This window comes from Pan paniscus, chromosome 8 (genome assembly GCF_029289425.2).
Source record: "Pan paniscus chromosome 8, NHGRI_mPanPan1-v2.0_pri, whole genome shotgun sequence".
NCBI lineage: Eukaryota > Metazoa > Chordata > Mammalia > Primates > Hominidae > Pan > Pan paniscus.
Window position 1 is genome coordinate 2778368 of NC_073257.2, and position 15017 is coordinate 2793384.

Sequence of the window (15017 nt, forward strand, 5' to 3'; positions counted from 1 at the left end):
ACACCGCTATCTCTATAAATATGGAAATATCTACACCGCCATCTCTATAAACATGAAAATATCTACACTGCCATCTCCATAAAGATGGAAGTATCTACTCCGCCATGTGTATAAACACGGAAATATCTACACCACCATCTGTGTAAACATGGAAATATCTACACCGCTATCTGTATAAACATGGAAATATCTACACCGCCATCTGCATGTCCATGGAAATATCTACGCCGCCATCTGTATTAACATGGAAATATCTACACGGCCATCTGTGTATAGATGGAAATATCAGTACCGCCATCTGTACAAACATGGAAATATCTACACCGCTATCTCTATAAACATGGAAATATCTGCACTGCCATCTGTAAAAACATGGAAATACCTATACAGTCATCTGCATAAACATGGAAATATCTACAATGCCATCTGTATACACATGGAAATATCTACACAGCCATCTGTATAAACATGTAAATACCTACACTGCTATCTCTATAAACATGGAAATATCTACACCGCCATCTCTATAAACATGAAAATATCTACACTGCCATCTCCATAAACATGGAACTAATTACTCCGCCATCTGTATAAGCATGGAAACGTCTACACTGCCATCTGGGTGAATAAGGAAATATCTACAATGCCATCTGTAGAAAGATGGAAATATCTACACCGCTATCTGTGTAAACATGGAAATATCTACACCGATATCTGGAAAAACATGGAAATATCTACACCGCTATCTGTATAAACATGGAAATATCTACACCGCGATCTCTATAAACATGGAAATATCTACACCATGATCTGTATAAACATGGAAATATCTACACCGCTTTCTGTATAAACATGGAAATATCTACACAGCTATTTCTATAAACCTGGAAATATCTACACCGCCATCTGTAAAAACATGGAAATACCTACAAAGTCATCTGTATAAACATGGAAATATCTACAAAGCCATCTGTGTAAACATGGAAATATCTACACAGCCATCTGTATATACATGGAAATTTCTACGCCGCTATCTGTATACACATGGAAATAACTACACCGCTATTTGTATAAACAAGGAAATATCTACACCGTGACTTGTATAAACATGGAAATATTTACACCGCTATCTATATAAACACGGAAATTTCTAGACCGTTATCTGTATAAAAATGGAAATATCTACTCCGCTATCTCTATAAACTTGGAAATATCTACACCGCCATCTGTATAATCATGGAAATACCTATATAGTCATCTGTTTAAACTTGGAAATATCTACACCACCATCTGTATAAACATGGAAATATCTACAATGCCATCTGTATACATATGGAAATACCTACATGGCAATCTGTGTATAGATGGAAACATCAACACCGCCATCTGTACAAACTTGGAAATATCTACACTGCTATCTCTAAAAACATGGAAATATATACACTGCGGTCTGTATAAACATGGAAATATCTACACCGGTATCTGTATAAACATGGAAATATCTACACCACGATCTGTATAAACATGGAAATATATACACCGCTATCTGTATAAACATGGAAATATCTGCACCGCTATCTCTATAGACATGGAAATATCTACAAAGCCATCTGTATAAACATGGAAATACCTACACAGTCATGTGTAGGAACATGGAAATATCTACACTGCCATCTGTATAAACATAGAAATATCTACACAGACCTCTGTGTAAATATGGAGATATCTGCATAGGCATCTGTATAAACATGGAAATATCTGTACCGCTATCTGTATAAACCTGGAAATACCAACACCGCTGTCTCTATAAACATGGAAGTATGTACACCGCTATGTGTATAAACATGGAAATATCTCCACTGCTCTCTGTATAAACGTGGAAATATCTCCACCGTTATCTGTATAAACATGGAAATATCTACAGCGCCATCTCTATAAACATTGAAATATCCACACTGCCCTCTGTAAAAACATGGAAATATCTACACAGTCATCTGAATAAACATGGAAATATCTACACCACCATCTGTATAAACATGGAAATACCTACAATACCATCTGTATACACATGGAAATATCTACACAGATATCTGTATAAATATGGAAATATATACACCGCCATCTGTATAAACATGGAAATATCTACACTGCTATCTGTAGAAAGATGGAAATATCTACACTGCTATCTCTATAAACATGGAAATATCTACACCGCCAACTCTATAAACATGAAAATATCTACACTGCCATCTCCATAGAAATGGAAGTATCTACTCCACCATGTGTATAAACCCGGAAATATCTACACCACCATCTGTGTAAACATGGAAATATCTACACCGCTATCGGTATAAACACGGAAATATCTACACCGCCATCTGCATGTCCATGGAAATATCTACGCCGCCATCTGTATAAACATGGAAATATCTACACGGCCATCTGTGTATAGATGGAAATATCAGCAACGCCATCTGTACAAACATGGAAATATCTACACCGCTATCTCTATAAACATGGAAATATCTGCACTGCCAACAGTAAAAACATGGAAATACCTATACAGTCGTCTGTATAAACATGGAAATATCTACAATGCCATCAGTATACACATGGAAATATCTACACAGCCATCTGTATAAACATGTAATTATCTACACTGCTATCTCTATAAACATGGAAATACCTACACCGCCATCTCTATAAACATGAAAATGTCTACACTGCCATCTCCATAAACATGAAAATATCTACACTGCCATCTCCATAATCATGGAACAAACTACCCCGTCATCTGTATAAACATGGAAACATCTACACCTCCATCTGTGTGAATAAGGAAATATCTACAACGCCATCTGGATAAAGATATAAATATCTGCACAGCGAGCTGCATAAACATGGAAATAACTACTTCGCTATCTGTATAAACGTGGAAATACCAACACCGCTATCGGTATAATCATGGAAATATCTACAACGCCATCTATATAAACATGGAAATATCTACACCGCTATGTCTATAAAAATGGAAATACCTACACCGCTATCTCTATAAACATGGAAATATCTACACCGCTATCTGTATAAACATGGAAATATCTACGTCGCTATGTGTATAAACATGGAAATATCTACACTGTGATCCGTATAAACATGGAAATATCTTCACCACGATCTGTATAAACATGGAAATATCTACAACGCTATCTGTATAAACATGGTAATATCTACACCACCATCTATATAAACATGGAAATATCTACACTGCTATCTCTATAAACATGGAAATATCTACACCGCCATCTCTATAAACATGAAAATATCTACACTGCCATCTCCATAAACATGGAACTAACTACTCCGCCATCTGTATAAACATGGAAACATCTACCCCGCCATCTGTGTGAATAAGGAAATACCTACAATGCCATCTGTATAAAGATATAAATATCTGCACCGCGAGCTGTATAAACATGGAAATATCTACATCGCTATCTGTATAAACGTGGAAATACCAACACCGCTATCGGTATAAACATAGAAATATCTACAAAGCCATCTATATAAACATGGAAATATCTACACCGCTATGTCTATAAACATGGAAATAACTACACCGCTATCTCTATAAACATGGAAATTTCTACACCGCTATCTGTATAAACATGTAAGTATCTACACCGCTATCTGTATAAATATGGAAATATCTACATCGCGATCTGTATAAACATGGAAATATCTACACAGCTATCTCTACAAACATGGAAATATCTACACCGCTATCTGTATAAACATGGAAATATCTACACCGCGATCTTAATAAACATGGAAATATCTACACCGTTATCTGTATAAATATGGAAATATCTACTCTGCTATCTCTAAAAACATGGATATATCTACACCGCCATCTGTATAAACACGGAAATACCTATACAGTCATCTGTGTAAACATGGAAATATCTACATCACCATCTGTATAAACATGGAAATATCTCCACTGCTCTCTGTATAAACATGGAAATATCTCCAACTTTATCTGTATAAACATGGAAATATCTACAGTGCCATCTCTATAAACATTGAAATATCCACACTGCCATCTGTAAAAACATGGAAATATCTACACAGTCATCTGAATAAACATGGAAATATCTACACCACCATCTGTATAAACATGGAAATAACTACAATACCATCTGTATACACATGGAAATATCTACACAGATATCTGTATGAATATGGAAATATCTACACCGCCATCTGTATATACATGGAAATACCTTCACTGCCATCTGTAGAAAGATGGAAATATCTACACCGCTATCTCTATAAATATGGAAATATCTACACCGCCATCTCTATAAACATGAAAATATCTACACTGCCAACTCCATAAAGATGGAATCATCTAATCCGCCATGTGTATAAACACGGAAATATCTACACCACCATCTGTGTAAACATGGAAATATCTACTCCGCTATCTGTATAAACATGGAAATGTCTACACCGCCATCTGCAGGTCCATGGAAATATCTACGCTGCCATCTGTATAAACATGGAAATATCTACACGGCCATCTGTGTATAGATGGAAATATCAGCACCGCCATCTGAACAAACATGGAAATATCTACACCGCTATCTCTATAAACATGGAAATATCTGCACTGCCATCTGTAAAAACATGGAAATACCTATACAGTCATCTGTATAAACATGGAAATATCTACAATGCCATCTGTATACACATGGAAATATCTACACAGCCATCTGTATAAACATGTAAATATCTACACTGCTATCTCTATAAACATGGAAATATCTACACCGCCATCTGTATAAACATGGAAATACCTGTACAGTCATCTGTGTAAACATGGAAATATCTACACCACCATCTGTATAAACATGGAAATATCTACAATGCCAACTGTATACACATGGAAATACCTACACGGCAATCTGTGTATAGATGGAAACATCAACACCGCCATCTGTACAAACATGGAAATACCAACACTGCTATCTCTATAAACATGGGAATATCTACACTGCGGTCTGTATAAACATGGAAATATCTACACCGGTATCTGTATAAACATGGAAATATCTACACCACGATCTGTATAAACATGGAAATATATACACCGCTATCTGTATAAACATGGAAATATTTACAACACGATCTGTATAAACATGGAAATATATACACCGCTATCTGTATAAACATGGAAATATCTGCACCGCTATCTCTATAGACATGGAAATATCTACAAAGACATCTGTATAAACATGGAAATACCTACACAGTCACGTGTAGGAACATGGAAATATCTACACTGCCATCTGTATAAACATAGAAATATCTACACAGCCCTCTGTATAAATATGGAGATATCTGCATAGGCATCTGTGTAAACATGGAAATAACTGTACCGCTATCTGTATAAACATGGAAATATCTACACTGCCATCTGTAGAAAGATGGAAATATGTACACCGCTATCTCTATAAATATGGAAATATCTACACCGCCATCTCTATAAACATGAAAATATCTACACTGCCATCTCCATAAAGATGGAAGTATCTACTCCGCCATGTGTATAAACACGGAAATATCTACACCACCATCTGTGTAAACATGGAAATATCTACACCGCTATCTGTATAAACATGGAAATATCTTCACCGCCATCAGCATGTCCATGGAAATATCTACGCCGCCATCTGTATTAACTTGGAAATATCTACACGGCCATCTGTGTATAGATGGAAATATCAGTACCGCCATCTGTACAAACATGGAAATATCTACACCGCTATCTCTATAAACATGGAAATATCTGCACTGCCATCTGTAAAAACATGGAAATACCTATACAGTCATCTGCATAAACATGGAAATATCTACAATGCCATCTGTATACACATGGAAATATCTACACAGCCATCTGTATAAACATGTAAATATCTACACTGCTATCTCTATAAACATGGAAATATCTACACTGTCATCTCCATAAACATGGAACTAACTACTCCGCCATCTGTATAAACATGGAAACATCTACACTGCCATCTGGGTGAATAAGGAAATATCTACAATGCCATCTGTAGAAAGATGGAAATATCTACACCGCTATCTGTGTAAACATGGAAATATCTACACCGATATCTGGAAAAACATGGAAATATCTACACCGCTATCTGTATAAACATGGAAATATCTACACCGCGATCTCTATAAACATGGAAATATCTACACCGTGATCTGTATAAAGATGGATATATCTACACCGCTTTCTGTATAAACATGGAAATATCTACACAGCTATTTCTATAAACCTGGAAATATCTACACCGCCATCTGTATAAACATGGAAATATCTTCACCACGATCTGTATAAACATGGAAATATCTACACCGCTATCTGTATAAACATGGAAATACCTTCACTGCCATCTGTAGAAAGATGGTAATATCTACACCGCTATCTCTATAAATATGGAAATATCTACACCGCCATCTCTAAAAACATGAAAATATCTACACTGACATCTCCATAAAGATGGAATCATCTACTTCGCCATGTGTATAAACACGGATATATCTACACCACCATCTGTGTAAACATGGAAATATCAACTCCGCTATCTGTATAAACATGGAAATGTCTACACCGCCATCTGCATGTCCATGGAAATATCTACGCCGCCATCTGTATAAATATGGAAATATGTACACCGCCATCTCTATAAACATGAAAATATCTACACTGCCATCTCCATAAAGATGGAATTATCTACTCCGCCATGTGTATAAACACGGAAATATCTACACCACCATCTGTGTAAACATGGAAATATCTACTCCGCTATCTGTATAAACATGGAAATGTCTACACCGCCATCTGCATGTCCATGGAAATATCTACGCCGCCATCTGTATAAATATGGAAATATCTACACCGCCATCTCTATAAACATGAAAATATCTACACTGCCATCTCCATAAACATGGAACCAACTACTCCGCCATCTGTATAAACATGGAAACATCTACAACGCCATCTGTGTGAATAAGGAAATACCTACAATGCCATCTGTATAAAGATATAAATATCTGCACCGCGAGCTGTATAAAGATGGAAATATCTACATCGCTATCTGTATAAACGTGGAAATACCAACAACGCTATCGGTATAAACATAGAAATATCTACAAAGCCATCTATATAAACATGGAAATATCTACACCGCTATGTCTATAAACATGGAAATAACTACACCGCTATCTCTATAAACATGGAAGTTTCTACACCGCTCTCTGTATAAACATGGAAGTATCTACACCGCTATCTGTATAAATATGGAAATATCTACATCGCGATCTGTATAAACATGGAAATATCTACACAGCTATCTCTACAAACATGGAAATATCTACACCGCTATCTGTATAAACATGGAAATATCTACACCGCGATCTTAATAAACATGGAAATATCTACACCGTTATCTGTATAAATATGGAAATATCTACTCTGCTATCTCTAAAAACATGGATATATCTACACCACCATCTGTATAAACACGGAAATACCTATACAGTCATCTGTGTAAACATGGAAATATCTACATCACCATCTGTATAAACATGGAAATATCTCCACTGCTCTCTGTATAAACATGGAAATATCTCCAACTTTATCTGTATAAACATGGAAATATCTACAGTGCCATCTCTATAAACATTGAAATATCCACACTGCCATCTGTAAAAACATGGAAATATCTACACAGTCATCTGAATAAACATGGAAATATCTACACCACCATCTGTATAAACATGGAAATAACTACAATACCATCTGTATACACATGGAAATATCTACACAGATATCTGTATGAATATGCAAATATCTACACCGCCATCTGTATAAACATGGAAATACCTTCAATGCCATCTGTAGAAAGATGGAAATATCTACACCGCTATCTCTATAAATATGGAAATATCTACAACGCCATCTCTATAAACATGAAAATAACTACACTGCCATCTCCATAAAGATGGAATCATCTACTCCGCCATGTGTATAAACACGGAAATATCTACACCACCATCTGTGGAAACATGGAAATATCTACTCCGCTATCTGTATAAACATGGAAATGTCTACACCGCCATCTGCATGTCCATGGAAATATCTACGCCGCCATCTGTATAAACATGGAAATATCTACACGGCCATCTGTGTATAGATGGAAATATCAGCACCGCCATCTGAACAAACATGGAAATATCTACACCGCTATCTCTATAAACATGGAAATATCTGCACTGCCATCTGTAAAAACATGGAAATACCTATACAGTCATCTGTATAAACATGGAAATATCTCCAACTTTATCTGTATAAATATGGAAATATCTACACAGCCATATGTATAAACATGTAAATATCTACACTGCTATCTGTATAAACATGGAAATATCTACACCGCCATCACTATAAACATGAAAATATCTACACTGCCATGTCCATAAACATGGAACTAACTACTCCGACATCTGTATAAACATGGAAGCATCTACACCGCCATCTGTGTGAATAAGGAAATATCTACAATGCCATCTGTATAAAGATATAAATATCGGCACCGCGAGCTGTATAAACATAGAAATATCTACATCGCTATCTGTATAAACGTGGAAATACCAACACCGCTATCGGTATAAACATGGAAATATCTACAACGCCATCTATACAAACATGGAAATATCTACAACGCTATGTCTATAAACATGGAAATACCTACACCGCTATCTCTATAAACATGGAAATATCTACACCGCTATCTGTATAAACATGGAAATATCTACATTGCTAACTGTATAAACATGGAAATATCTACATTGCGATCTGTATACACATGGAAATATCTTCACCACGATCTGTATAAACATGGAAATATCTACACCGCTATCTGTATAAACATGGAAATATCTACACCGCGATCTTTATAAACATTGAAATATCTACACCGCCATCTGTATAAACATGGAAATATCTACACCGCTATCTGTATAAACATGGAAATATCTACACAGCTATCTCTATAAACATGGAAATAACTACACCGCCATCAGTATAAACATGGAAATACCTACAAAGTCATCTGTATAAACATGGAAATATCTACAAAGCCATCTGTATAAACATGGAAGTATCTACACAGCCATCTGTATATACATGGAAATATCTACTCCGCTATCTGTATAAACATGGATATAACTACACCGCTATTTGTATAAACAAGGAAATATCTACACCGTGACTTGTATAAACATGGAAATATTTTCACCGCTATCTGTATAAACATGGAAATTTCTACACCGTTATCTGTATAAATATGGAAATATCTACACCGCTGTCTCTATAAACATGGTAATATCCACACCGCCATCTGTATAAACATGGAAATATCTATACAGTCATCTGTGTAAACATGGAAATATCTACACCACCATCTGTATAAACATGGAAATATCTACAATGCCGTCTGTACACACATGGAAATAACTACACGGCAATCTGTGTATAGATGGAAACAGTAACACCACCATCTGTACAAACTTGGAAATATCTACACTGCTATCTCTATAAACATGGAAATATATACACTGCGGTCTGTATAAACATGTAAATATCTACACCGGTATCTGTATATACCTGGAAATATCTACACCACGATCTGTATAAACATGGAAATATATACACCGCTATCTGTAAACATGGAAAAAGCTGCACTGCTATCTCTATAGACATGGAAATATCTACAAAGCCATGTGTATAAACATGGAAATACCTACACAGTCATGTGTAGAAACATGGAAATATCTACACTGCCATCTGTATACACATAGAAATATCTAGACAGCCTTTTGTATAAATATGGGGATATCTGCATAGGCATCTGTATAAACATGGAAATATCTACACCGCAATTTGTATAAACATGGAAATATCTACAACGCTATCTGTATAAATATGAAATATCTAACCCACTATCTCTATAAAAGTGGAAATATCTACACTGCTATCTGTATAAACATGGAAATATCTTCAATTCTATCTGTATACACGTGGAAATATCTACACCGCCATCAGTATAAACATGGAAATATCTCTACTGCTATCTCTATAAACATCGAAATATCTACACCGCCATCTGTATAAACATGGAAATACTTACAAAGTTATCTGTATAAAGATGGAAATATCTACACCGCTATCTGTATAAACATTGAAATATCTACACAGCCATGTGTATATTCATGGAAATATCTACACCGCCATCTACATATCCATGGAAATATCTGTGCCGCCATCTGTATAAACGTGGAAATATCTACAAGGTCATCTGTGTATAGATGGAAATATCAACACCGCCATCTGTACAAACATGGAAATATCTGCACCGCTATCTGTATAAACATGGAAATATCTACACCACGGTCTGTATAAACATGGAAATATCTACACCACTATCTATATAAACATGGAAATATCTACACCGCTATCTCTATAAACATGGAAATATCTACACCGTGATCTGTATAAACATGGAAATATTTACACCGCTATCTGTATAAACATGGAAATTTCTTCACCGTTATCTGTATAAATATGGAAATATCTTCACCGCTATCTCTATAAAGATGGAAATATCTATACCGCCATCAGTATAAACATGGAAATACCTATAGAGTCATCTGTGTGAGTAAGGAAATATCTACAATGCCATCTGTATAAAGATATAAATATCTGCACCGCGAGCTGTATAAACATGGAAATATCTACATCGCTATCTGTATAAACGTGGAAATACCAACACCGCTATCGGTATAAACATGGAAATATCTACAACGCCATCTATATAAACATGGACATATCTACACCGCTATGTCTATAAACATGGAAATAACTACACCGCTATCTCTATAAACATGGAAATATCTACACCGCTATCTGTATAAACATGGAAATATCTACACCGCTATCTGTATAAACATGGAAATATCTACACCGCGATCTGTATAAACATGGAAATATCTACATCGCGATCTGTATAAACAGGGAAATATCTTCACCACGATCTGTATAAAGATGGAAATATCTACACCGCTATCTGTATAAACATGGTAATATCTACACCACCATCTGTATAAACATGGAAATATCTACGCTGCCATCTGTATAAACATGGAAATATCTGCAATGCCATCTGTAGAAAGATGGAAATATCTACACCGGAATCTGAGTAAACATGGAAATACGTACACCGATATCTGTAAAAACATGGAAATAACTACACACCTATCTGTATAAACATGGAAATATCTACACCGCTATCTCTATAAAAATGGAAAAATCAACACCGCTATCTCTATGAACATGGAATTATCTACACCGCCATCTCTATAAACATGGAAATATCTACACCACGATCAGTATTAACATGGAAATATCTACACTGCTATCTGTATAAACATGGAAATATCTCCACTGCTATCTCTATAAACATGGAAATATCTACACCGCCATCTGTATAAACATGGAAATACTTACAAAGTTATCTGTATAAACATGGAAATATCTACAGAGCCATGTGTATATACATGGAAATATCTGCACCGCTATCTATATAAACATGGAAATAACTACACCGCTATCTGTATAAACATGGAAATATCTACACCGCTATCTGTACAAACATGGAAATATCTACACCGCGATCAGTATAAACATGGAAATATCTACACCGCGATCTGTATAAACATGGAAATATCTTCACCGTGATCTGTATAAACATGGAAATATCTACACTGTTATCTGTATAAACATGGTAATATCTACACCACCATCTATATAAACATGGAAATATCTACACCGCCATCGGTAAACATGGAAATATCTACAATGCCGTCTGTAGAAAGATGGAAATATCTACACCGCCATCTGTATAAACATGGAAATATCTACAACGCCATCTGTATACACATGGAAATACATACACGGCAATCTGTGTATAGATGGAAACATCAACACCGCCATCTGTACAAACATGGAAATATCTACACTGCTATCTCTATAAACAGGGAAATATCTACACTGCGGTCTGTATAAACATGGAAATATCTACACCGCTATCTGTATAAACATGGAAATATCTACACCATGATCTGTATAAACATGGAAATATATACACCGCTATCTGTATAAACCTGGAAATATCTGCACTGCTATCACTATAAACATGGAAATATCTACAAAGACATCTGTATAAAAATGGAAATAACTACACAGTCATGTGTAGGAACATTTAAATATCTACACTGCCATCTGTATAAACATAGAAATATCTACACAGCCCTCTGTAGAAATATGGAAATATCTGCATAGGCATCTGTGTAAACCTGGAAATATCTGCACCGCTATCTGTATAAACAAGGAAATACCTACACCGCTGTCTCTATAAACATGGAAATATGTAAAACGCTATGTGTATAAACATGGAAATATCTCCACTGCTCTCTGTATAAACATGGAAATATCTCCACCGTTATCTGTATAAACATGGAAATATCTGCAGCGCCATCTCTGTAAACATTGACAAAACTACACTGCCATCTGTAAAAACATGGAAATATCTACACAGTCATCTGAATAAACATGGAAATATCTTCACCACCATCTGTATAAACATGGAAATACCTACAATACCGTCTGTATACACATGGAAATATCTACACGTCCATCTGTATAAACATGGAATTATCTACACTGCCATCTGTAGAAAGATGGAAATATCTATACCGCTATCTCTATAAATATGGAAATATCAACACCACCATCTCTATAAACATGAAACTATCTACACTGCCATCTCCATAAAGATGGAAATATCTACTCCGCCATGTGTATAAACACGGAAATATCTACACCACCATCTGTGTAAACATGGAAATATCTACACCGCTATCTGTATAAACATGGAAATATCTGCACCGCTATCTGTATAAACTTGGAAATATCTACACCGCAGTCTGTATAAACATGGAAATATCTACACCTCTATCTGTATAAGCATGGAAATATCTACACCGCTATCTCTATAAACATGGAAATATCTACAAAGACATCTGTATAAACATTAAAATACCTACACAGTCATGTGTAGGAACATTTAAATATCTACACTGCCATCTGTATAAACGTGGAAATACCTACAATACCAACTGTATACACATGGAAATATCAACATGGCCATCTGTATAAACATGGAATTATCTCCACTGCCATCTGTAGAAAGATGGAAATATGTACACCGCTATCTCTATAAATATGGAAATATCTACACAACCATCTCTATAAACATGAAAATATCTGCACTGCCATCTCTATAAAGATGGAACTATCTACACCGCCATGTGTATAAACACGGAAATATCTACACCACCATCTGTGTAAACATGGAATTATCTACACCGCTATCTGTATAAACATGGAAATATCTACAGAGCCATGTGTATATACATGGAAATATCTGCACCGCTATCTATATAAACATGGAAATAACTACACCGCTATCTGTATAAACATGGAAATATCTACACCGCTATCTGTACAAACATGGAAATATCTACACCGCGATCAGTATAAACATGGAAATATCTACACCGCGATCTGTATAAACATGGAAATGTCTTCACCGTGATCTGTATAAACATGGAAATATCTACACTGTTATCTGTATAAACATGGTAATATCTACACCACCATCTATATAAACATGGAAATATCTACACCGCCATCGGTAAACATGGAAATATCTACAATGCCATCTGTAGAAAGATGGAAATATCTACACCGCCATCTGTATAAACATGGAAATATCTACAATGCCATCTGTAGAAAGATGGAAATATCTACACCGCAATCTGTGTAAACATGGAAATATCTACACTGATATCTGTAAAAACATGGAAATATCTACACCGCTATCTGTATAAACATGGAAATATCTACACCGCGATCTGTATAAACATGGAAATAACTACACCGCGATCTGTACAAACATGGAAATATCTACACCGCTATTTGTGTAAACCTGCAAATATCTTCAAAGCTATCTCTATAAACATGGAAAAACCTACACCGCCATCTGTATAAACATGGAAATAGCAACAAAGTCATCTGTATAAACATGGAAATATCTACACAGCCATCTGTATAAACATGGATATATCTACACAGCCATCTGTATATACATGGAAATATCTACACCGCTATCTGTATAAACATGGAAATAACTACACGACAATTTGTATAAACAAGGAAATATCTACACCGTGATCTGTATAAACATGGAAATATCCACACCGCTATCTCTATAAACATGGAAAAATCAACACCGCTATCTCTATGAACATGGAAATATCTACACCGCCATCTCTATAAACATGGAAATATCTACACCACGATCAGTATAAACATGGAAATATCTACACCGCTATCTGTATAAACATGGAAATATCTCCACTGCTATCTCTATAAACATCGAAATATCTACACCGCCATCTGTATAATCATGGAAATACCTCCACTGCTATCTCTATAAACATCGAAATATCTACACCGCCATCTGTATAAAAATGGAAATACTTACAAAGATATCTGTATAAACATTGAAATACCTACATCGCTATCTGTATAAACGTGGAAATACCAACAATGCTATCGGTATAAACATGGAAATATCTACAACGCCATCTATATAAACATGGAAATATCTACACACCTATGTCTATAAACACGGAAATACCTACAACGCTATCTCTATAAACATGGAAATATCTACACTGCTATCTGTATAGACATGGAAATATCTACACCGCAATCTGTATAAACATGGAAATATCTACACCGCAATCTGTAT